At 43.9% G+C, this 27121-nt stretch overlaps 5 non-coding genes across 5 annotated transcripts; all 5 read right to left on the bottom strand.

Moving 5' to 3' along the window:
• Positions 1-13120: 13120 nt before the first annotated feature.
• Positions 13121-13195, bottom strand: Trnat-ugu (transfer RNA threonine (anticodon UGU)). Its single transcript has one exon. It is a non-coding gene; the product is annotated as a tRNA-Thr (tRNA).
• Positions 13196-13560: 365 nt separating this feature from the next.
• Trnat-ugu (transfer RNA threonine (anticodon UGU)) lies at positions 13561-13635 on the bottom strand. Its single transcript has one exon. It is a non-coding gene; the product is annotated as a tRNA-Thr (tRNA).
• A 365-nt stretch (positions 13636-14000) lies between these two features.
• Trnat-ugu (transfer RNA threonine (anticodon UGU)) lies at positions 14001-14075 on the bottom strand. The gene has a single exon. It is a non-coding gene; the product is annotated as a tRNA-Thr (tRNA).
• Positions 14076-14440: 365 nt separating this feature from the next.
• On the bottom strand, positions 14441-14515 carry Trnat-ugu (transfer RNA threonine (anticodon UGU)). The gene has a single exon. It is a non-coding gene; the product is annotated as a tRNA-Thr (tRNA).
• A 365-nt stretch (positions 14516-14880) lies between these two features.
• On the bottom strand, positions 14881-14955 carry Trnat-cgu (transfer RNA threonine (anticodon CGU)). The gene has a single exon. It is a non-coding gene; the product is annotated as a tRNA-Thr (tRNA).
• Positions 14956-27121: the final 12166 nt, after the last annotated feature.

Below are 27121 nucleotides of genomic sequence, written 5' to 3'. Positions count from 1 at the left end.
CTACCACCAAGCCAGACAGCCTCCGGAGCGTCAGGGGAAGAGAGACCATTTGCCCTTGATGCGATTAGCGATAAGTGTCGACATGGGACAATGACGAATGGAACCGCAAGCAATTGACTTTTGGAGTCGGATACATCACAAAAGACCATTTTTGGCAGCAGTACATCAAACTGCACATCTTCGGTGGACCATACAACACAGAGAATGAATGGCAGCTACCGAAACGTTCTCTGTATGATTGAGAGGGGAAGGAAGGGGAACTTCTGACTGGCTTTGTTGCGGCTTACCACGAATTTCTCTCTTGTGCCAACATGTTCATCTCAGAGTAGTAGCTACACCCTAAGGCTTCAGTTGTTTGTAGGATGTTTTAGTAGCTCTGTCTTCCTCCATAGTTTTCTCCCTGTATAGGTCCCTTTTGTACCATGTCTTCACATATGTTCTGCCATCCCATTTCTTCTTCTTCTCAACGTTCCCTTACGCTCCAGTCCTCACCGATTCTGTAGAGAGCCTCATCATTCCTCATCTTATCGTCCCACCTGTGGTTAGGGAGCGTTTTTCGGACCGTCACTTGGACTCATGCTGGTTGTCATGAAAGAAAGAACAAAAATTGGCTTCATTGTTCTTGGTGGCCAAGTGTTAGCCTATTTTTCTACGCCAGGACGTGTGTGCTGCGTATTGCAAGACCACAACTGCAGTATTCACAGGGCTGAAAGCATACTTCCCCATTTTACCAGCTTAGCGCACTCTAAGACATCGCAGCTCGTCTGTCCGTTAAATCACCAGATTTCAATCCCATAGCACATTTGTGGGCTGCATGGAACAGCAGTGCGCCCCTGCACCTCACTGGTCAGAGTGGAGGATCAGGGTTCGATTCCCACTTACACAAGCGATTTCTCCTTGATGGAAGGGCTGGGAAGGGGTACACTCAGCCCCATGTGACAAAACAAGGAGCGGTTCCAAGGTCATGATACCCGACAGCGACTTGGAGTGCGCAGTGCTGACCACACGTGCCTCCATACCATATCCAATTTGCCAATGGCCCCAGAAGCCCGCCTTGGACCAGAATGCGGAACTCTACATTAACCTTTGTAAGCGGCAGCACGTGAAAAGTTGCAGTGTGGTAGGTCTTCAGGTTCTAATCAACAGTGAGCGGCCTCGGGTGAATACGGTTTGAAGAATCTGAAGATACTCTCTCTAGCCGAACTGATGCCATTATTAAGGCTAGAGGTCACCACATGATTTAAGTAATGTCTCCTGTGACTAAATCCGTTTAGTAGTACTCATTTTAGTCCGTCGTTGGCTGATTGATACACTAACCGGTTTACACGGTTACATTAAAGTAAAACAGGTACGGTTGCAAAGTTACTGTCGCGCGGGATTAGCCGAGCGGTCTCAGGCGCTGCAGTCATGGACTGTGAGGCTGGTCACGGCTGAGGTTCGAGTCCTCCCTAAGGCATGGCTGTGTGTGTTTGTCCTTAGGATAATTTAGGTTAAGTAGTGTGTAAGCTCAGGGACTGATGACCTCAGCAGTTAAGTCCCATAACATTTCACACACGTTTGAACTATTTTTTGTGAAGTTACTTTTAATAAAAAATAGCGCGTATCGCCGTTGCTTGGCGTCATCAGATTATGTCAAATCGTCAAATCTTTTGTGTACGTGGCCAGCGCAGAGCTGTGGTGTCCGGCGCAGTCAACTTCAGTTGACGGTTTTACATAATCTGCTGATGCCTAACCACGTCGTTAATTTCAGATAAAAATAACGTTGCAACCAAGACTGTTTTATTTTTAATATAAATCATATTTGTCTGACGTGTTTACGGTAGTTTTCCAATCACAGCTATACATATGTGAGACACCTAGCTTTGCCTGCAGGACAGGACAGGTAGTTTAAATTGTGCAAAGGAGCCGAAATAAGGGACTTTCAGTTACACTCGAACATACAACTTTATTATTTGATCAAACATTACAAGAGCCCAAAAAAAAATTCTTTTTAAACACAGCTTTAATCTTTGGGACTTAATTACTGGCTGAAGGCCACTTTAATTTAAAAACGGCTGAAGGCTAATAACTTAAAACGCAAGCATCATCAGAAAATTAATAGGCAAGCCTTATCTTACAACAGTTCTGTATTTAGGCTGAAGGCCAAAAGAATCTGAGATTTTCAGAGCAAACAATTTGAATTCAAAATCGGCTGAAAGCCCAACACTTAAAATTTACCAACATTAAAATTTTTAAAATGCCAAGCAGTTCATTGAACTAGGATGAAGGCTTTAAGAGCAAAACAACTCAAACTCAAAATCGGCTGAAGACCCAACACTTAAAATTCAACAACATTAAACCCTTTAAAATTCGAAAGGTCTTACGTGAAACAGTTGTTTAAATTAGGTTGAAGACCTAAGGAATCTTACGTCTTAAGTGCAAAACAACCATAATTTTAAAACAAATCGGCTAGAAGCCATACAAGTACAAACACCAAGAACAAATAAAAAAGCTAGTACGTCCAAGGGCGCTCAGATGTTCGAGGGTTGGCCTGGAATTCAGACACTAACGCTCGCTTAGGTGAGACAGGCAGTCGGCCAACCATTGACGATCCGACGATAACCCAGCCGACAGACAGTCAACGGACCAAGCGACAGGATGTCCCATCAGCCCACAACGAAATTCAAACGACACAATTTGAACAGTTGGGGCCGGCTGGTGGATTAAGTAAAGACTTAACTTTTGTGTCCGGGATCGGTGAGTCACGGGCCTCGTAGCAATGGGAACAGCCCCACACGCTACGACACGCGTAGAGACCGCCAGCGACCTGGCGAAACTACGTCCAGCGCAGAATTCCTCGCTGCTCCACGCCAACCGATCAACTGCCCAGGCCCGGAAACGGTAAAAAACCAAATATACCTCCGCCAATGAGACGACCAACCGAGCGAGCAACCAACGGTCGTCCCGCTCCAATCTACCTCCGTCGCACAGTTCACGTGTGTCGCCAGCAGTGGGCGAGCACTGGCTGTCGGCGCCTCACCGGCTCTCCGTCCCCGACTTCACTGCTGCTGCGTCGCGACTGCACTGCTGGTCCGTCCCGAACTGACTGCCAGACACACGACGACACGGAAATACTATCGGTCGTTCCAGAGATGTTACGACAGTGCACTTGTCCATACGCGCAGCTGCTGCCGCTCACGGGCAAACAAGGCAGGAAGTTAGTGACGCCAGTAAATGGAATAAGAGAACGAGGCGGCAGTAGTGTAATTGTAGATGACAAACAATAAATGGCCTCAACACGAGCCTGCACATGTATCAGGATGGTTGAACTGAAGGAATGAATATTAACGTCGAGAAAGAGGAAATTAGGAATTGAGCTGAACAATCCTGGCAGATTAAAACTGTGTGCCGGACCGGGACTCGAACTCGCTTACAGGGTCCTGAGTTCGAGTCTCGGTCCGGCACACAGTTTTAATCCGCCAGGAAGTTTCATATCAGGGCACACTCCACTGGAGTGTGAAAATCTCATTCCAGGAATTGAGTTGAAGCTCGGATTGTGCAACGCGGTCGGAAGGAAACAGGCTCCGGTCGTTTTAATGGAGCCGTCCTGGAATTCGACTGAAGTAAGAAAGCTGCAACAAATGTAGCAGGTTAGACGGGAGTTGAGCCGTCGTTCTACTAAATACGTGTCCGGTATCTTACTAGAGCCTCAAATTGCTTGTTGCTCAAGTTGCCAAAGTTGCTTAGTTGTTAAGGGGCACATGAAAAACCTACAGTATTATAGAGATGTATGTGTGGACAACGGGCAGTCAAATGAAAATGAAACATATGGAAATAAATACGTAAACTGTTTATTATTTAAAAAGTAATATATGTAACCGCTAATACATTTATCACACTGTGGGACAAGATGGTCAATGCTTTTACGGAAAAATGTTTGCTGTTGCCTACGGAACTATGACTGTACGCAGGCGTGCACCTCTTCGTGCAGAGGTTTCGCTGGGAAACATCCCCCATGTAGTCCCGATCTCTCCCAAGCGAGTTTCGTATTTTTATAGCCCTGAAGAAAGACACTGTTCGACTACCATTTGCTTCAGACGCTTGCGTACCATCATGGTTCCAAAGGCAACAACAAACATTTTTCTGTGGAGGCATTGACCATCTCGCACTGGGATAAAAGTATTAAGAGGTATGGCGACTACGTTTGATAAACAATTACCCATATTTCTCGTTTTCGTTTGACTGCCTCTTTTATCTACATACGTCTGTTTGTATGTTCCACAACTACTCCGAAACTGCTGGTTCGATTGGAGCCAGACTTGCTACATATGTAACTTACTATCTGGAAAGAAGCGCTGCGGGTGTAAAAACTACCTAACCGTCAAAAAGGTTAGGGAGGGTGTGAAGAAAAAGTGTATCCCACGACACGCAGATATCCAGACTTAGCCATTCAGTATTCGAGAATATGAGCACTTAGTCACTTGCAATGAACGTTACACATAACTGCCAACGTTGACGAAACGTTTTTGTCCCTGCACTCACCATAAAATGACGAAAGGAAAAACGTTTATGGCTTTCTACGTTTTCACTGTTTATGCAGTAACAGTTCCGCACCAGGCATGAAGTTTTAATTTATTATTTCTTGCTATTAACTCTATTCTAACATATTTCGCAGACTGTATCCACATATGCCACTGAATATACCTGGAACTTCGTTGTGCGATCCATAATTCAGGAGTTAAGACGTCATAAACATTGAGCTGAGTGGAAACGAAACTGCATGGCGAAATCCTCTAGAGAGACGGGTGGATTATGAGTGTAAAATACGTTAAATGTATGTAAAATACAAGTCATAAGTGTGTACTGCAGTGAAACAGCGCATAGAAGCTCCTCTTGATCTCCTGGATCGATTTCATCCATAATTGGTACACATATTACGTACTGGCTGGAGAGAGACACTGTGGAGGTAAGAACCACCAACCCCAAGTGCTCGAAGTGGCGATGAACAAATATAGAGATGGTGAAGGAGGAGATGGAGAGACAGAGTGGGGGAGGGGGGGGGGAGAAGACGATCGACGGATGTGAGGAAGAGATGGAGAGAGATGGGATGGTAAGATGGGAAGAGAGAGAGAGAGAGAGAGAGAGAGAGAGAGAGAGAGAGAGAAAGAGAGAAGGAAAAGGGCAGCGTGAACTGGAGAAGGATATGGACAGAGATGGAAGATGGAGATGAAATGATAGAAGATTGAAATGAATACACACCTGGTCAACAATGTGTCCTCACATCTTCCTGTTCACTGATTACTAAGTATATAGTTTCATCCATTTGACTGTTAAAGTCATCCATTTTTAAGGTATGCCACCCTTCAGACTTGGCAGGTAACAATTCCTCGGAAAGGTCTTCTTCGCTGAATATTTTATTTATGACGAGTTTCGAGTAATCACCATCAGATAACAACGTACTACCAAAATTAACACAACAGACAAATTTAGAAAAGCGTATATACAAATATTGCAAGACCAATGTAACACTGAGTATAAGTACTAACAATTTTTCAGGAAACCTCGAACAAGTGAGGAATACAAGAAAAATGTAAAATTTCACATTGCACACAGTCTTTCTTGTATTGCCCACTTGTAAGAGTTTTCCTGAGCGTATTGTAAGTACTTACATTCAATGTTTACTTTTGTTCCTGATGTTACATTGAGGCTGCAGTATTTATATGTAAACATTTCTAATTTGGTCTTTTGTGTTCATATTGCCGGCCACGGTGGCCGTGCGGTTCTAGGCACTTCAGTCCGGAACCGCGTGACTGCTACGGTCGCAGGTTCGAATCCTGCTTCGGGCATGCATGTGTGTGATGACCTTAAGTTTGTTAGGGTTAAGTAGTTCTAAGTTCTAGGGGACTGATGAGCTAAGATGTTGTGTCCTATAGTGCTTAGAGCCATTTGAACCATTTTGTGTTCATATTGGACACAGTGATCTGATGACGATAACTCAAAACGGTCATAAATAAAGCATTTGACGACCAAGAAGTTTTCGAGGAATTACTATATGCCTATATCGTTTCATTTACGATATTGAAATTACTTAACAATTTGTATCTACACAATGCGTTTTCTCTCGTTTGATACGTTAGACCAAAGTTGTTAAGCAGGCGGCATATCGCAGGAGGTGGCTTAATATAAACGATAATACTGTACTTTGTGCAATCTGTTTTCAGTACGATGTCCGTAACTAATTCTTACGAGGCAAAGAACATCCAGATGTTGTTAAATATCGACAAACTTCTAACAATAATATCGTCAGCTATTAGGTAACTAGGGAACTGTTCTCTAACGTGTGCCAACACTATAGCTTCAGGTTTTACAGAGTCGTTAGCTGGGGATTATTCTTCCTTGCTCCTGATCTAAGATTTTCACCGATGGCTGTTTAAACGCGCTGGAGAGAAGCTGGAAAAGTACTAACAGGCACTAAAGCTCTTCGATAATAATGTCGGTGTTTAACTTGAACACCTAACTATTCTACATTCTGCACAACTATTTAGATAACTCTTCTTAATCACCATTTAATTCGTAGTAGCAGTTCTCTATGAGGATAGAACATTCTGAGAAAGAAATCTGGGTTGCTCTCTCGTCTGGCGCTTGTCTCCTTGTATCTGCATTAGACACTTAACGCACGCCATACTTGCATTTATGCCATTTAAATAAATTATAGTAACAGTGATTAAAACATATGAGTATTAACAATACACAATTTCTCCGGAAGACCGTCACAAGATTATGTTTAAGACATCTACTAGATACCAGTAATGGTTAGACAAAAATTACCACTCTAAAAATGACCACTGAATGTCAAAATTTATTAGACGACTTATATTTTGCAGCATATTCATAGCAAGTCAGCACACACATACAAATAATACAATCAATAACGAATTCTGAACTACGTATCTATGGATTGGAAATTCATCTCAACTCTTTTGAAATTTGAATACACCGACGCCTGTTTTCGATAAAAACATTAATTTATGCATGCTGCAACTGTAAAATAATTAATTTCATACACCACTGGCCATTAAAATTGCTACACTACGAAGATGACGTGCTACAGACGCGAAATTTAACCGACAGGAAGAAGATGCTGTGATTTGCAAATGATTAGCTTTTCAGAGCATTAACACAAGTTTGGCGCCGGTGGCGACGCCTACAACGTGCTGACATGAGGAAAGTTTCCAACCGATTTCACATAGACAAACAGCAGTTGACCGGCGTTGCCTGGTGAAACGTTGTTGTGATGCCTCGTGTAAGGAGGAGGAATGTGTACCATCACGTTTCCGACTTTGATAAAGGTCGGATTGTAGCCTACCGCGATTGTGGTTTATGGTATCGCGACATTGCTGCTTGCTTTGGTCGAGATTCAATGAATGTTAACAGAATATGGAATCGGTGGGTTCAGGAGGGTAATACGGAACGCCGTGGTGGATCCCAACGGCCTCGCATCAGTAGCACTCGAGATGATAGGCATCTTATCCGCATGGCTGTAACGGATCGTGCAGCCACGTCTCGATCCCTGAGTCAACAGATGAGGACGTTTGCAAGACAACAGCCATCTGCACGAACAGTTCGACGACGTTTGCAGCACCATAGACTATCAGTTCGGTTACCCCTGACGCTGCATCACGGACAGGAGCGCCTGTGATGGTGTACTCAACGATGAACCTGGGTGCACGAATGGCAAAACGTCATTTTTTCAGATGAACCCAGGCTCTGTTTACAGCATCATGATGGTCGCGTCCCTGTTTGGCGACATCGCGATGAACGCATGTTGGAAGCGTGTATTCGTCATCGCTATACTGGCGTATCACCCGGCGTGATGGTATGGGGTGCAATTGGTTACACGTCTCGGTCACCTCTTGTTCGCAATGACGGCACTTTGAACGTAACATTTCAGATGTGCTACGACACGTGACTCTACCCTTAATGCGATCCCTGCGAAACCCTACATTTCAGCAGGATAATGCACGACCACATGTTGCAGGTCCTGTACAGGCCTTTCTGGATACAGAAAATGTTCGAGTGCTGCCCTGGCCAGCACATTCTCCTGATCTCTTACCAACTAAAAACGTCTTGCTAATGGTGGCCGAGCAACTGGCTCGTCACAGTACGCCAGTCACTACTCTTGATGAACTGTGGTCTCGTGTTGAAGCTGCATGGGCAGCTGTACCTGTACACGCCATCCAAGCTCTGTTTGACTCAATGCCCATGCGTATCAAGGCCGTTATTACGGCTAGAGGTGGTTGTTCTGGGTACTGATTTATCAGGATCTATGCACTCAAATTGCGTGAAAATGAAATCACATGTCAGTTCTAGTATAATATATTTGTCCAATGAACACCCGTTTGTCATCTGCATATCTTCTTGGTATAGCAATTTTAATGGCCAGTTGTGTAAGATCACCAGTTACCCACTATTCAGGGTGATTAAGTTTCCCCTATGCATAGGTTTATGCAGCTTGCAGTGTCTTCAAATATCACGTGTAAGTGTTCCACACTCGCTAGGCATGAGCTATTGCTCCTACCGAAAAAACGAGCAGGACCTTTCTGCAAGAAATTTGTTGCAGTTAATTTTTTTACTGGTACACATTTTCTCTATACTCTGCAGTTCTCGAATTATTCTAGATGAACGTACAAAAGTGGCCTTTAAAGCCGTTTTTCTTGAATAACTCGAAAACTGTGACCTCCAGCGAAAACCTATCACAGTACAAAGTTTAACTACATTACATTTTCTACTAAAAGCTCCCGTTCATTTTCTTTTAGTACGACTGATAGTTCACATATAGCGAGTGAGAAAACATGGAAATATGGAACGTGGATTTAGAAAGCATCGTGGATTGTATAAAACCCAATGGTAGGGGCAGCTCAACTACCCTGTATATTGGGGATAAGATATCTACAACAAAGGAAGATACCATCTGGACCATCTGGGCCACTTGCTGTGTTTTATTTGGCTAATCGGTTTCCGTCCATGACACAGGTCATCTTCAGATTCACGTAAGTGATAAAAGAAGAAGAAGGGTTACTACACTACAAAAATGTTAGTAATGGGGCATTAAAAAGATATAGACCTATTTATGTGGGCTGATGTTGGGTGAGATGGAGATGGATTTAATTCATTCGAGGGTGGTGGTGGTGGTAAGTTCTACGGGACCAAACTGCTGAGGTCATCGGTCCCTCAGCTTTCACACTACCTACTATAACTCAAAGTAACTTACTCTAAGGACAGCACACACACCCACGCCCGAGGGAGGACTCGAACATTCGACGGGGGGAGCCACGCGAGCGGTGACAAAGCACCTCAGACAGCACGGTTACCCCGCGCGGCATTTGAGAGTGCTGAAATATATTATCAGCTCCTGATAAAACATACATAAGGTTTCTTACAATTTCATATGCACACTTTCTGTATTTTTTCTGTGACACCTCACCCTGACGATAAGCTGCCGTTCGCAGTAATAGCGATGGTATGTTACGAAGTCGCGATGATCTACTTTCATTTTTAGACTGTCATAGATTTTATTTTAAATCTTACATTGCTGTTCTTCTTCGATTAGCTGCGCGAATGTGACGATTTATATTAAGAGTCGAAATCGATGACCCAAACAAAGGACAGCAAGTGACTCAGACGGTGTGTTTCTTTAGTTAGAGTGGTCACTGTTCGCAGAGACGCAGTGTCTTCAGTTATAAAGATAAAGATTTTGGTGAAAGATATGGAAACACGGGGAGAAACGCTTGCTTGATAATAAATGCACATGCTAGACGAGGTCGCAGGTAGCTCTGTTGTATTTGGCCACGAATGGCTCCTGTGCAGTGTTGTGAGCGGTCGTAACTACGGCCGTGTCAAAAGGGAGCGGCAAGGTTCTCTGCCCGAAAGCTCATACAGTGAAAACTTGTTTCTTTCTGCCTCTGAATAAGTTGTAACTTTGATATTTAGAGGGTGCTTTCTGATTATAATTTTAAATGTGTTTCTTTTAAAAAAATGCTTTTAGGCACTATTAAAGTGAATAAAATTCCCATTTGTTAAAAGGAATTTGGTTATGATTTCATCAGTTACTCCCTGGCAACTATTTCCATGCTTACATAGTGTGATTAAATGTGTTAATGTTCTTGATGAATCGCTTGTAAATAAAATAAATTCTTGAGAATATTCTTTGAAAATAAATCACGGTTCAACATTGTCGCTGTTACCACCATCATCGTTAGCTGAACTTACCAGTATTTTGCAGGAAAATGGGTATACGGTGTCCTTCAAAACTGTGCAGGACCTGTATTTATCCATTCCGAGATGACTGGAAGCTATTTCGAATGCCAACGGCTTTCCTTCAGCATACTGGGTAACATGTTGTGTATTTGGTGTTTTCCATAGTTTTGCCCAACCCCTATATCTACTACTGACGGGTGACTCTAGGCAGAGGTGACGAAATATGAGCAAGAGAGCTCTGCTTCACTCAAGCGTACATGTGTTTCAGCACCACAAACCATTTACTGCCAGTATCTTCCAACAGGAACCATCGGCATCATCGCTTGGATATCGCGAGTACATGCTTCACGGAAATACCTTAGCAACGTCTTCGAAGAGTACTCCAGAGAGCGTCATGACATTTCGACTAGACTCTGACCTCACCCTCCTCTCTCCCCTCCCAGTCATGCAAAGAAAACCTCCGACTTGCGTGACACGATCGGCTGCGTTTTAAGAAAACTGCTCTTGTGCCGACGGCAGTAACCACTTCGTCGCGCTTTCAGAGATGATGTCAGTCGCAGTTACAGAAGCCTTTGTGTCGCAGTAATGGAGATCGTGTGTTCAGTAGTCATGGATTACGCGTGCGTGAGTTAAGAGCAGCTGACGTGTGCGCGTGTGCATGTTTTCGAGCCAGTGCTGCGTCTGATAGCCACCATAATGTGCCGATGCGTACTGACAGATAGCAGGCGGCGAGACGACGAGATGGCGAGACGAGATGCAGTGTGCGTGGTTAGCCCCTCACTCACTCCCAAAGGGCTGGCCGTCACGACAAGTGCTCCCACATGTCCCATGCATCGCTGTCTGTTGAGGCCCTGTTGTTTCCCTCGTCCCCCATAGCAACAACACTAAATACTCAAGTGTTTGTTTTTAACGTGTATGAAATCATGTATCTTAGACAGTTATTCTTTACAGAGAATTATTATAAGAAAAGTTATGAACTGAAAAAGTAAGCATAGAAAAGAAAAACATAATAAATAACCGAACGAAAGTTAACACTCAATCGTTAGTTAATCTAATAAAACCCCTCTAACCACCGCAAAATCAGTATCACATTAAGTAGGCAACAAACCCATTCAAGAACATCCACCACAGTAACATAATGAAGTAGTTCAAATAAAGTAATAACTTGCACGCACAGACGTTATATCTCCCCCCTCGCCTTAGATTCACCAACTCACCCGCTTCGCCACGCCGGCCGCTGTGGCCGAGCAGTTCTAGGCACTTCAGTCTGGAACCGCACGACCACTACGGTTGCAGGTTCGAATCCTGCCTCGGGCATGGATGTGTGTGATGTCCTTAGCTTAGTTAGGTTTAAGGCCGCTAAATTATCCACTCGAATTGTCCGTAATGTCCTACAAATCTATTACGAAAAACTAAGATCCGTTGACATGATGAATTGTCATCCATATAAAAAACCTATTGTTGTTTGGGAACATGAAGTCCATGAATGGCTGCAAATGGTTTCGAAGTAGCCGAACATAGTCATTTCCTGTCATAGATCTACGTAAACACAGCCCACACAATTACGGAGGCATCACCAGCTCGCACAGTGCCTCTTTGTCAGTGTAGGTCCATGGCTCCATGTGGTCCGGGCCACACTAACTGTAATCGGGAGTCGTCTGACCAGATCACGATTTTCCAGTCGTCTAGCGTCCAACCTATGTGGTCACGAGCTCAGGAGAGGCACTGCAGGCGATGTCGTGCTGTTAGCAAAGGCACTCGCGTAGGTCATCTGCTGCCATAGCCCATTAACCGAAAATTTTGCTGCACTAACTTGCATTACGCCCCATATTGATTTCTGCAGTTATTTTGGCAGTGTTGCTTGTCTGTTAGCAATGAAAACTCTACGCACACGCCAATGCTCTCGGTCGTTAAGTAAAATGGTCAGCCGTTGTATAGTCCATGGTGAGAAATAATGTCTGTAATTTGGTATAATCGACACTCTCTTGACACTGTGGATATTGGAATACTGAATTCCTTAATTAAGTTCTGCTGTATTGGCTGCTTTAGGAGTCAGCATCGACACAAACAAGGAAAGAGAGAAGTTGTGATGGGACAGAAGGAATCCAAAACGTGACACTTGCAGATGAACAGAAAGGTTTATTTCTAAAATGGAAAGGAACATCACTTCTCGTTACGAGGTGGGTTGATGGGCTTCCATGCCTCCTACATGCACGTACTTTTGCGCTCTATTACTACTCACAGAGCGCTGTCTAAGTATCGTCTTCCTATTACTCAGTACTGATGCTCTTGAAATCTGCGATCAAACTGGTCGACCAACCAAAGGCTGCTGGTTAGGTCAGCATTGACAGGGGACGCTGATCTCTGTCTTCCTGGAGCTGTGCCCTCTCTTTCCACGGCTCGCGGGTCAGTGGCTTCTTGATGCGGTTTCGCAAAGCTCCGCTGGTCCGTGTGCAGTCGGTGCCTTAGGACTGCACAACTTCTGAGACTCAACGTCCCATGTGTCCAGTTCCAACTAACATTTCGCGTTCAGGGTCTGCTGATTCCCTTCTGGCGGCCATGATCACGGAGGAAACCTTTCCACTTGAATCACCAATGCATTACCCTTTTATACCTTGTGTAAGCGATACTACCGTCATATGTATATGTGCATATCGCTATCCCATGACTTTTGTTGCTTCAGGTATGAAATTGCTATGTAATGCAACATTATTTTATTATTATTATTATTATTACTTCTATATATGACGGTAGTATCTGTTCCCGAAAGAACAGTTACCGTGGATGACCATGCAGCTTTGCTAGAAATGAAATGATAATTAAATGGACACCCTAGCTGCAAACAGGCGTTGATGTACTTCGTTGGGGACATGTTGAAAATGTGTGCCCCGACCGGGACTCGAACCCGGGATCTCCCGCTTACATGGCAGACGCTCTATCCATCTGAGCCACCGCGGGCACAGAGGATAGTGCGTCTGCAGGGACTTATCCCTTGCACGCTCCCCGTGAGGTCCACATTCCCAACATGTCCACACCACTACATTCGTAGTGCGCCTAATAGATGTTTGCCCATCATACTCATTACTCGTGGCAGATTAATCTACCAAGTCCCGTACGAGTTCGGGCATAGCGTGTGCGTTCGCACAAGAAGGTCAATGGCCGGGAAGCCATATTTTAACTATATATGACGGTAGTATCTGTTCCCGAAAGAACAGTTACCGTGGATGACCATGCAGCTTTGCTAGAAATGAAATGATAATTAAATGGACACCCTAGCTGCAAACAGGCGTTGATGTACTTCGTTGGGGACATGTTGAAAATGTGTGCCCCGACCGGGACTCGAACCCGGGATCTCCCGCTTACATGGCAGACGCTCTATCCATCTGAGCCACCGCGGGCACAGAGGATAGTGCGTCTGCAGGGACTTATCCCTTGCACGCTCCCCGTGAGGTCCACATTCCCAACATGTCCACACCACTACATTCGTAGTGCGCCTAATAGATGTTTGCCCATCATACTCATTACTCGTGGCAGATTAATCTACCAAGTCCCGTACGAGTTCGGGCATAGCGTGTGCGTTCGCACAAGAAGGTCAATGGCCGGGAAGCCATATTTTAACTATATATGACGGTAGTATCTGTTCCCGAAAGAACAGTTACCGTGGATGACCATGCAGCTTTGCTAGAAATGAAATGATAATTAAATGGACACCCTAGCTGCAAACAGGCGTTGATGTACTTCGTTGGGGACATGTTGAAAATGTGTGCCCCGACCGGGACTCGAACCCGGGATCTCCCGCTTACATGGCAGACGCTCTATCCATCTGAGCCACCGCGGGCACAGAGGATAGTGCGTCTGCAGGGACTTATCCCTTGCACGCTCCCCGTGAGGTCCACATTCCCAACATGTCCACACCACTACATTCGTAGTGCGCCTAATAGATGTTTGCCCATCATACTCATTACTCGTGGCAGATTAATCTACCAAGTCCCGTACGAGTTCGGGCATAGCGTGTGCGTTCGCACAAGAAGGTCAATGGCCGGGAAGCCATATTTTAACTATATATGACGGTAGTATCTGTTCCCGAAAGAACAGTTACCGTGGATGACCATGCAGCTTTGCTAGAAATGAAATGATAATTAAATGGACACCCTAGCTGCAAACAGGCGTTGATGTACTTCGTTGGGGACATGTTGAAAATGTGTGCCCCGACCGGGACTCGAACCCGGGATCTCCCGCTTACATGGCAGACGCTCTATCCATCTGAGCCACCGCGGGCACAGAGGATAGTGCGTCTGCAGGGACTTATCCCTTGCACGCTCCCCGTGAGGTCCACATTCCCAACATGTCCACACCACTACATTCGTAGTGCGCCTAATAGATGTTTGCCCATCATACTCATTACTCGTGGCAGATTAATCTACCAAGTCCCGTAAGAGTTCGGGCATAGCGTGTGCGTTCGCACAAGAAGGTCAATGGCCGGGAAGCCATATTTTAACTATATATGACGGTAGTATCTGTTCCCGAAAGAACAGTTACCGTGGATGACCATGCAGCTTTGCTAGAAATGAAATGATAATTAAATGGACACCCTAGCTGCAAACAGGCGTTGATGTACTTCATTGGGGACATGTTGAAAATGTGTGCCCCGACCGGGACTCGAACCCGGGATCTCCTGCTTACGTGGCAGACGCTCTATCCATCTGAGCCACCGCGGGCACAGAGGATAGTGCGTCTCCAGGGACTTATCACTTGCACGCTCCCTGTGAGATCCACATTCCCAACATGTCCACACCACTACATTCGTAGTGCGCCTAATAAATGTTTGCCCATCATACTCATTACTCGTGGCAGATTAATCTACCAGGCGGTGGCTCAGATGGATAGAGCGTCTGCCATGTAAGCAGGAGATCCCGGGTTCGAGTCCCGGTCGGGACATACATTTTCAACATGTCCCCAATGAAGTACATCAACGCCTGTTTGCAGCTAGGGTGTCCATTTAATTATCATTTCGCTTATTATTACTTCGTTTAGCCTTTCGACGAGCACTGACAACAGATTGAAACGCCCCTGTTGGTCCTCTCCACTGAGAGTAAGCCGTTAGCACACGGACAGTGCATTCGAACGTCAACGATGAGTGTGCCGAGTCCAACATGCTGCTGAAGACTCAGAAACGATGTGGATTGTGCATACAGTACGCTTGTCTGAACACGGTATACGCGATCACAGCATGCTCCAGTGGCAGTTAACGGTTGCATGTGGCTTGCAAATCACACAGTTTGTTTACGAAATAGAAGGGCGTAAAATTCCTACATCATATCTAGTAAATCGCACGTTTCCTCTCTTGTCCATGAGGTAGCCATGTCGTTCTATCTGCAGTATGCATAAATAAAAACTTCAGGATCTATGAACACGTTATAAGTCAGTAAGGGCATAAGCTTACAAAGTTGCCGTACAAGTAGCAGGATGAAAATTTGCAGTAGTCTTACACGTAACATAAAAAATTATTCCATTATTCTCAATTTTTTGTAAAATCCTACTGCCATTCACATTTGATCGCCCATTCTGTTGAGGAGCAAAATCTTTAGAACACGTCAAATACAAGATTTTAAACAGTAAAGTGCAACGCATCTTACATCAAGTAAGTAAGCGGTTTTGCAGTTAAAACCAATCGAACACATGCTCCTTAGAGAGCTCGCACATATTTACATAACATCGAATGCTATACAGTATACTTGTATTAATTAAATAAATAAATCTCAGAACCTATTAGAAAACGCCAAGGTGACTAAAAAGTTGTTGGTGTAAGGAGACGCGAACCTCCAACACATCACTTCATATCTTTGCGTATCTATTCATTACACTAATCTTCCGTAAGAGACGACTTTGTCTTCTACGTTACTATGTTCTTAAGGCTTTATTATCTGGTATTTAACTATAACAAATAGCACTAAGATAAATGTGAAATGATGGATGTTCGATAAGTCTTTGCTTTGAAACGATGTACAATCATGCTCATAAATCAAGGATAATTGCAGAATGTGGTGCCACACAACGTGGCACTACGCAAAAAGGCACTAATAGCATAGGAACATAGGGAACACACACGACACAGATCTGTAAGTCCACGGTATTGGTGATAAGCTGAGAAAACCGCCACGAAACACATGTACTACAGAACGCCACTGTTTCCTGCGCATGTACCCCGACATCAATATGGGAAATGATCACCATGCACACGTAAACAGACCGCACAACGAGTTGGCATACTCTGGATCATGTTGTCGAGCAGCTGCTGGGGTATAGCCTCCCATTCTTGCACCAGTTCCTGTCGAAGTTCCTGAAGTGTCCTAGGGATCTGACGACGTGCAGCGATACGTCGACGGAGAGGATCCCAGATGTTCTGGATGGAGTTTAGGTCTAGAGAACAGATAGGTCACTCGATTCGCGTGATATCTTCTGTTTCAAGGTACTCCCCCACGATGGCAGCTCGGTGGGGACGTGCGTTATCATCCACCAGGAGGAAGGTGGGACCCACTGCACCCCTGGAAAGGTGGACATACTGGTGCAAAATGGCGTCCCGATACACCTGACCCTTTAAAGTTCCTGTGTCAAAGACATGCAGGGGTGTACGTGCACCAATCATAATTTCACCCCACACCATCAACCCACCACCTCCATGCAGGTCCCTTTCAAGGACATTAAGGGGTTGATATCTGGTTCTTGGTTCTCGCCAGATGAAAACCCGGCGAGAATCACTGTTCAGACTCGTCCGTGAACAAAACCTGGGACCACTGTTCCAATGACCACGTACTGTGATCTTGACACCAGGCTTTACGGGCTCTCCTGTGATCAGGTCTCAGTGGAATGCACCTTGAAGGCCTCTGGGCGTATAAACCATGTCTGTTCAGTCGTCTGTAGACTGTGTGTCTGGAGACAACTGTTCCAGTGGCTGCGGTAAGGTCCCGAGCAAGGCTACCTGCTGTACTCCGTGGCCGTCTGTGGGCACTGATGGTAAGATATCGGTCTTCTTGTGGTCTTGTACACTGTGGACTTTCCGTACTGTATCGCCCGGACACGTTTCCTGTCTGCTGGAATCGTTGCCATAATCTTGAGATCACACTTTGTGGCACACGGAAGGCCCGTGATACGAACTGCTGTGTTTGACCAACTTCCAGTCGCCGTAGTATTCTACCCCTCACAAAGTCATCAATATGTGTTCTTTCAGCCACTTTCAGCACACTTACTCGCTGCACCGTACTAGGAGATGCACCAACACACCTCTGCGTACGTGGACTGCTGCCATCACCACCTTGCGACGATCGCAGGTCAAATGCACCGCATAGTCATACCCCGAGGTGATTTGAACCCGAAAACCGCCCACCAGAGTGTTGTTTCACTATGTATCAGCATTATCCTTAATTTATGAGCATGTGTGTATTTTCATAACAAGCAAGTTAAAACTCGAAAATTATTAACCACCAACTTGACGTTTCCCGTCAATTCACGCCCCATCAAATCATACCACTAAACTACAGTTTATCGACAGATGAACTGACTGGTGCTTTGAAACGGCTCGCATCCATAGAACGTGGGTGGTAATATAGAACTCACCAAATCTGGACTTCAGCTCAGAGGCAATATGGCGTCTCCAGACTGTACTTAAAATAGATGGCGTGCATGTGACGTAGGTGGCGTTCTTCCATCTCACTGGCATACGTTCAAACACACCTAAGAAATATCTGTCATGATATTGATCTACATGTTCGGAAAGACGCCCCAACCTGCGTTTTACACCCCATGATGTCAGACATTCGGCCCACCTCACCACTGACGTTCCGATTTACGGTCCGTATATCGGCGGCTTAACGTGGCGTCACGTGAAGCGATCCTTAAGGCAACGGTCAGATTCTACGTAATCTCGGCGATCTACGGCACACCAGCAGAATTATGCGACTCATTTCTCCACGTATCAATGAAAACGTTTCTTAGCGCATTCAGATTAATTTTCGCAGTGCTATAAATATATATGTCTCAATAAGAGTTGGCAACCTCGCTTTGACCCACAGTTAAAACTACCATATCTCCCATACCAATTGTCATACCCCGCTTGTACGAGTAGTTTGGCTGCTTTCAAACAGTTCTCAGATGCGACCGTCTGATTACGAAACGAGGACTGCTAACAGCCACTAACCGTCTCTAACTGGATTATAGTATTTGTTCCACAAATAAGGTGGACAAAAAAAGGGAAACCGGCACACGCAAAACGCGACATGTTTGCATCGGAACAAACGTAATTAACTGTCTTTTCCAACACATAGCCAATTCCAACACCTAGCTGTTATCAGGCGCCGGCCGGTGTGGCTGAGCGGTTCTTGGCGCTTCAGTTTGGAACCGCGCGACCGCTACGGTCGCAGGTTCGAATCCTGCCTCGGGCATGGATGTGTGTGATGTCCTTAGGTTAGTTAGGTTCAAGTAGTTCTAAGTTCTAGGAGACTGATGGCCTCAGATGTTAAGTCCTACAGCGCTCAGAGCCATTTTTTTTATTGTTATCAGGGACTACCTCCATCTACCTGATGTCTCCACGTTCCGTTATCAGATCACAGTCCACTTAGACCATTGCTTCCCAACCATTTAGAGACCATTACCCCCGAGTGCAATGAGGTATTATCAAGTACTCTCCAGTCTCCTCTCCCACTAATAGCAACAAACTAAACTTTAGAACGAAACAACGTTTTCTTTGAGCACTTCCATTTTTAAAATGACGGACTACAAATGATATTTAGTTTTTGTAGGTGTTTTATTAAACCACGAACGCGTCAATGAGTTAATTCATAGTCCTTATTTCCAACAATCATCTTTTGTAGAATGATGAATCAATTCTCATTGCATTGTGAACACTACCTACAAGTACTTCCCCATGTAGAAAGCCAGCTATCCATATTAAGAGTGCATATTTGTCGCAAAAACCATTGCTTCCCAACCATTTAGAGACCATTACCCCCGAGTGCAATGAGGTATTATCAAGTACTCTCCAGTCTCCTCTCCCACTAATAGCAACAAACTAAACTTTAGAACGAAACAACGTTTTCTTTGAGCACTTCCATTTTTAAAATGACGGACTACAAATGATATTTAGTTTTTGTAGGTGTTTTATTAAACCACGAACGCGTCAATGAGTTAATTCATAGTCCTTATTTCCAACAATCATCTTTTGTAGAATGATGAATCAATTCTCATTGCATTGTGAACACTACCTACAAGTACTTCCCCATGTAGAAAGCCAGCTATCCATATTAAGAGTGCATATTTGTCGCAAAAACCATTGCTTCCCAACCATTTAGAGACCATTACCCCCGAGTGCAATGAGGTATTATCAAGTACTCTCCAGTCTCCTCTCCCACTAATAGCAACAAACTAAACTTTAGAACGAAACAACGTTTTCTTTGAGCACTTCCATTTTTAAAATGACGGACTACAAATGATATTTAGTTTTTGTAGGTGTTTTATTAAACCACGAACGCGTCAATGAGTTAATTCATAGTCCTTATTTCCAACAATCATCTTTTGTAGAATGATGAATCAATTCTCATTGCATTGTGAACACTACCTACAAGTACTTCCCCATGTAGAAAGCCAGCTATCCATATTAAGAGTGCATATTTGTAGCAAAACATGCATCCTCTACAGCTCGAAATTTAGCGAAGACCTCAATGCGATATGCTCATAACAGTTTCCACAACGAAACTTTTCCTCGAAACCTGGCAGAAAATCCAAAGAGATTCTGGTTGTATGTGAAGTATGTTAGCGGCAAGAAACAATCAATGCCTTCTCTGCGAGATAGCAATTGAGACACTATCGAATACAGTGCCGCCAAAACAGAGTTACTATACACAGCCTTCCAGAATGTCTTCACAAAAGACCACGAAATAAATATTCCCAAATTCGAATCAAAACGGACGCCAACATAACGTAGAAGTAAATAGCCTCGCAGTTGCGAAGCAACTTAAATCACTTAATAAAAGCAAGTCTTCTGGTCGAGACTGTATACCAATTAAGTTCCTTTCAGAGTATGCTGATTCATTAGCTTCGTACTTAACAATCATATACAACCATTCGGTTGACGAAAGATCCATATCAAAAGACTGGAAACTTGCACAGGTCAGACCATTATTCAGGAAAGGTAGTAGAAGTAATCCTATTAATTGCTGGCCCATATCGCTAACGTCGATATGCAGCAGGATTTTAGAACATATATTGCATTCCAACGTTATGAATTACCTCGAAGAAAACGGTCTATTGTCACAGAGTCAACATGGTTTTAGAAAACATCGTTCTTGTGAAACACAACTAGCTCTTTATTCGCATGAAGTGCTGAGTGCTAGTGACAATGGACTTCAGACCGATTCTGTATTTATGGATTTCGGGAAAGCTTTTGACACTGTACCACACAAGCGTAATTTCACTACAAAGTGAAATTACGTGCTTATGGAATATAGTCTCACTTATGTGACTGGATTTGTGATTTACTAAAATGAATTCGTTAAACTTCGGTTACACGATAAATCAGTCAAATCTAAAGGCCATAAATTCAGCTAAATACCTGAGAATTACAATTACGAACAACTTAAATTGGAGGGGAAACACAGAAGATGTTGTGGGGAAGACTGCGTTTTATTGGCAGGACACTTAGAAAATGTAAGAGATCTACTAAGGACACTGCCTACACTACGCTTGTCCATCCTCTTTCAGAAAACTGCTGCGCGGTGTCGATCCTTACCAGATAGGACTGACGGTAGAAATCGAAAAAGTTCAAAGAAGGGCAGCACGTTTGTATTATCATGAAATATGGGAGAGAGTGTCACAGAAATGATCCAGGATTTGGGATCGGCATCATTAAAAGAAAGACTTTTCGTTCCGACGAAATCTTCTCACGAAATTCCAATCACCAACTTTCTCCTCCGAATGCGAATATATTCTGCTGACACCCACCTACATAGGGATAGGGAGGACCGATCACTACCATAAAATAAGGGAAATCAAAGCTCGTACGGAGAGATATACTTGTTGGTTCTTTCCACGTGCTATACGAGATTGGAATAATAGGGAATTGTGGTGATGGTTCGATGACCCCTCCGCCAGGCACTTAAATGTGGTTTGCAGAGTATCGATGCAGGTTTAGATGTAGATGTAGATGTAGATGTAAGTGAAAGAACCACACACCATTCTGACTGGCTGAATATCACGAGTGCAGGTACTTTCTCGTTCGTATATCGTATCCGAAATTTTGTGGAGCATTCGCGTCGCGATTCGGTCACGCTCACGCTCGTGTTATAAGCTACTGAATTGTTTAATACTGTTGGAAGAACTATGCCATTCGTCGACTGATGAAACATCTGTTGAACGGTGACTATTTTGTGTTTTATGCACCGTGTTTCTGCATTGGATTCCATCATTTAGACAGCATCCTTATACGTCACAACGGACACGTACTTGGAGTACAGATACTGATCACATCCATCGTGGAATAATATTAATTGTGAACAGTGCCTCCCCGCCCTGTGCGATTGTTTAACAGAATACAGTGAATTCTACCACATCAACTTGGTATTGTTGGCGTGAGTGTCTGCTCTTCCTGCTAGACAATAGTCATTACAGGACCCATCATAGCAGGCAGTCTCGAGTGGTAAACGCTAGCTTTTTTTAGATACTGCATATCTACCCCTTTCCCCCCAGGCGTGTTACATGACGACGTATGTTTCCAGGACGTGTAATCTTCGGTGATGAGGTGCCGATTTATTAGAAAACGGAAACACTGATTAACATATAGAAACAGTGAACGTAATTTGGATTGTTGTCTGACGTCAGACAGACTGTGTGCTCTGCGGACCAAGAAGTTCAAGTTACAGCGATTCTACTTGTCTGTTACGGAGCGCAGTGCAAAGATCCTGGGTTGGAGAGCAATTCTGCAATTGTTTGCTATATCATCTGCGACGCGGGTGGCCCCTATGAGCAACTCGAACAACTACAACCTCACCATTACTGCATTTCGCCGACCGGCCAGCGGGTGTCAGTGCTGATAACACAGCGACGCATGGAGCTAGTGTGAATTCGGGCCTGCGCACGCTCACGGGCAGCCAACAACGTTAAGTCTTGGGGCAGCGCTGCGATTCCTCACGCATTTAAACAATACCGTAGCGTAACTGACTGGCAATGCAGACTTTGTCTAGAGAATTTCATGCAAATAGTGTTAAATGATTGCAGTTGAAGCAACTTGTAAAACTGACACGATAATCTGTCAATGGGTACTAGATTACAATGCATACTTATTTAGATAATATCAGGGAATGCAACCATTGTTGATATAATACAGTAGAGACCACTTATCATACTGGCATTGCACTTTGACATGGGTCAGTTAAATGTCATTGCCCAGTCCCGCTGTAATAGCCCATGCAATATGCTAATGTAATGCTATAGCAGCAGTGAATCTTTTGTGTAAATATGAGTGTACTTTTGTGACATTGACTCAATGTGTGTCTGGTGTGCTTCTTAGCACGAAACACGACGCTGAAGTGATAGGGCGTTGACAATTGACTTATTGCTTCGTTTGTATATTGTGCGGCAGGGTTACTGTGATTTAGTCTTTATGTTCTTTTTTTTCCTTTCCCGCCCTTTTCCATTTTATTGCTTGTGTAACGTAAGTAATTCATGATGTCAGCCAATGAGATCAATGCAGCAGCGATAGTTAGGAATGTAGATGGAGATTCGTCAGGTAAAAGTAGTCTGATAGAGAGGAAGGTTCAAGATAGTGGTGCTGAAATATCAAGAGATTCTCATGTGAGAGACTGTAGTTTGTCAGTTGAGATGGGAAACCCTGGTACTGTGTTATCACCAATCGTGCTTCACCCAGACGAGAGGAGTGTAGGCCGGACATGTTCACGACATTAATGAGTATGCTGAAGAAGGGGTTCGAGGAAACTAATGGATAGCTTGACCAAGCTAACAGGCCGGCTGACCATATTAGTAAGCAAATGAAGGAAGACGACGATCGACTGGAGGCTTCCATAAAGAAAGTGGGCAACGAGTGTAATAAAAAGGTAGAGACACTTACCTCTCGATTAGATCAATATGCTTTAGAGGACGCGATGTGTTTTGACAAAGTTGGCCGCACAGAGTGGCCGCGCGGTTTTAGGCGCCGTGTCACGGATTGCACTGTCCCTCCCGTCTTAGGTTCGAGTCCTCCGTCGCGCATTGGTGTCTGTGTTATTCTTAGCATAAGTTAGTGTAAGTAGTGTTTAAGGGTGGAGATCGATGGCCTCAGCAGTTTGGTACATTAGGAATTCACACAGATTTGAACATTTGACAAGGTTGAAGCTGAATTCAGTGAGGTAAAAGCAGAACTCGGCAAAAGGTTTGAGGTCTATGATAAAGAATTTGAAAGATTGGGTTGGGATGTGCAGGAGTGTAAACACAAGGTGCAAGCTGTTGGGCTGAATCAAGATGCTTATGTACGCCTTGAAGAACAGGTTTCCAATGAAATATCCAAGACCCAGTCACCTGCGGGTCAACAGGTTAAAAATGCAAATCGTTATTGTGCAATGGAGGCGTAACAGGCGGTAGCACACTTGGCTTACAAAAGGACGATGTCTTTCTTAGTGTTGGGAATTTTAGGAATTTTGTTCCAATCGGAAAATGGCATCTGAGGGACTATTTATACCAGTATAAGGGTGTTCTAGCAGCAATATAGGATCACCACCGGAAGATATGCTTTGTTGCGTGGAGGATGGAAGGTGAAGCTGGTACTTGGGGAATGACACTAGGACAAAAAGAGAAACAAATGTGGAGTTTTAGAGGGCGTTTTTAAAACAATATCGGTCTCTTCAAATGCAGAATGATGTCCGAAACAGCTTATACCATGGCCTAAGGTTTGATACAGGTCGCGACCAGAACATAAAGAACTTTTTCCAAGATTATTATGAAAATAAACTATAGAACCATTGCTTCATAATTGTATGCAAACCCAAGAAAATTCTGACGGACAATGGTCCACAGTTTATTTCAAGAGAGTGCAAGGCGATGATGCAGAGAAACACTGTCGAACAAGTCTTAATAGCAAAATACAGACCTGTATCCAATCCGAGAATTATGAAGGAAGTGAACCGCATGTTGTAACGCCGGAAATGCATATCCTCCTATTTTCATCTATTGTACTATTATTTTTTTCCTTGTTTTGTTACCTCAAGATATGACATTTCTGTCTCTTTATATATTGTAATTGTTTTACTGTTTGTATATATATATTTATGCACTCATGTCGATGTATAATTGGTTTGTTTCGTAAATATTATTTGTATTTTTACGCTGGGTCTTGCCTAGGGAAAACTGCTATCGAACGATTACGTCGATAGGTCGTGTGAAGAATCAAAGTGTGTAGGATCTTTGGTAGTGTTAACTCTGCCGCGTGGAGCGCAGAACAGTGAGAGTCTGGCGGGAGTAGCGAGTGGAGCAGGTGTTTTGTGACGCTCCCGCGAGTTGCCGCGCTTTCGGGGTTTGGCAGCATGTAATTGCGCTCGACTCGCGATGATAGTTTCTGACATGGTGTCGCGGACGGGAAGCATTAGCTGGCGCACATCAAGAGCCCGTTTCGCCTGGTGACCGTGTCGAGAAGAAGGCGCGCCAACATCCAGCTTCTGCAACAGCGACGGCCGACAATGAGTGACTGTCGCCACCTCCTCGATCGACGGCTTCAAACCTTCAATCAACCAACAAGGAAGACTAAAAGCACGTAAAGTTTCAGAACTGTATGGCAGACCTCAGCTTTTCAAATTGTTCCATTTGCCTCGCAAAATTACAGCAACTTAGCATGAACCTTTGTTGCTCATTGTCCCAATTGCATTGCCAAGCAGGGTCCCTTCCTTTTCCGAAATGAACCCGAGTGTCGTTGAAATTCAAACGCCAGCATTAAAATAATATAATTAGATTTCACTGCTTTAATTTCAAAGTTCAGTAGCTGGCTACAATATTTAGGTTACACGAGCACAAATTTAGAGTGCGAGTTTTGTTAGCATATTTTAGCTTACCTGTGACTGCAGCTCAGCTTGGTACGTACTAAATTTTACTATTGTTAATAGTTCAGAATCATTTAATTCAAGTTCAAAGTTAAATATCGTGTTTCTAAATTGCGTAGAGTCAAGTTGCTTTTGAAATGATTGTTGAGGTAGTCCAAGACTAACCGTATTTTACTGGATTTCGATGTGCTTCAGAAAGAAAGCTCACTATTAACTTCAGTCACTAAATTAATTTTCGATTTTCCGGTTTTATTAATTCTTTTGCTAAATTAAGTCAGAGTGTAGCGAAATTTATTACTTCTGACAAACTTTCAATTTTCACACTACACGTGTCAACCTTCAGTTGCCACGCTTCTAGTGTTAATTATATGTGTAATAACCTTTCTTTTTCAGTTACTATAGTAATTGTCCTTAGGACTGGCGACCGTGATTTCCCCCAAATCTCAAATATCTAATTACCGCTAGTTAGTTGTTAACGTAACGGCCGCACATTTACTTTCTTTATTAACTTTACCCCTTTTCAAAATTGATTTCCACCAGTTTCATTTGCATTTTTCCTTTCATTTAGATGTAACCCTTTCCTCCCTCTTTACCGATAGATTAACTTCGGTGACGATTGCTTTTCCCAAATTTCCATTAGGTACACGCGGTTTAATTTTTCACTGTCATTAAGGTCGATAAGTGAGGGGGAGGTTACAATGTGTCGTACTTACTGCCGTGGCAAGCAGAGTAAATGGAAGAATTGTTTAGAGGACTTCAAAAGAGTAATCAACAGTATGCCTAATGGCATGACAGAATTTGCACCACGTGACATTCTGCTAACCAGCACTTGAAAGTATATTTTCTGAGATTCTGGTTAACTCCCCATCCACAGATCGAATGTTCGATGAGAAGATAGAGTTAGACATGGATTGGTTCTGTGAGAATGCTCCGCAGAGAAAGCAAAAGCACGATACAATAGTGTGGCCCATCAGGAATGAGATAGGAGATCTTGTGTTGATTAAGACTCATATGCATTCAAGCAAGGTAGCCGGCCGTGGTGGTCTAGCGGTTCTAGGCGCGCAGTCCGGAACCGCGCGACTGCTACGGTCGCAGGTTCGAATCCTGCCTCGGGCATGGATGTGTGTGATGTCCTGAGGTTGGTTAGGTTTAAGTAGTTCTAAGTTCTAGGGGACTGTTGACCACAGATGTTAAGTCCCATAGTGCTCAGAGCCATTTGAACCATTCAAGCAAGGTAAACAAAGAGATACAGAAGTTTCACCATGACTACAATGGTCCGTATCATATTATAGGTATCGAGTATCCAAATACTGTCGAGTTGTAAGCCGCAAAGTCTGGTAGAGGCGAGGGCAAACATCATATGGAGAACATTAACCGCCGGCCGGAGTGGCCAAGCGGTTGAAGGCGCTACAGTCTGGAACCGCGCGACCGCTACGGTCGCAGGTTCGAATCCCGCCTCGGGCATGGATGTGTGTGATGTCCTTAGGTTAGTTAGATTTAAGTAGTTCTAAGTTCTAGGGGATTGATGACCTTAGAAGTTAAGTCCTATAGTGCTCAGAGCCATTTTTGAGAACATTAACCCATCTTCTGAGCAGTATTGAGAAGTAACATGTTTAAAGTCAATAAAGAAAATGTAAAGTAAAATAATTCAGCTGTGTATGTGATTATATAGTTAACTGTTCATGTAGACTGACAATTTTTGAACAGTATGTTCAAAAGTGTTTATTTATTATGGGAGCATTTAGTGAGATTTTCTTGTGTGGTTGGAGCTGAGTGGTGGCACTGAGTTAAAGTAACATTTTTGGGTAGTACTG

The sequence above is a fragment of the Schistocerca serialis genome, chromosome 1 (assembly GCF_023864345.2).
Source record: "Schistocerca serialis cubense isolate TAMUIC-IGC-003099 chromosome 1, iqSchSeri2.2, whole genome shotgun sequence".
In the NCBI taxonomy this organism is placed as follows: Eukaryota; Metazoa; Arthropoda; class Insecta; order Orthoptera; family Acrididae; genus Schistocerca; species Schistocerca serialis.
The sequence above is the reverse complement of the archived record's forward strand: the minus strand, read 5'-3'. Positions and strand labels throughout refer to the sequence as shown.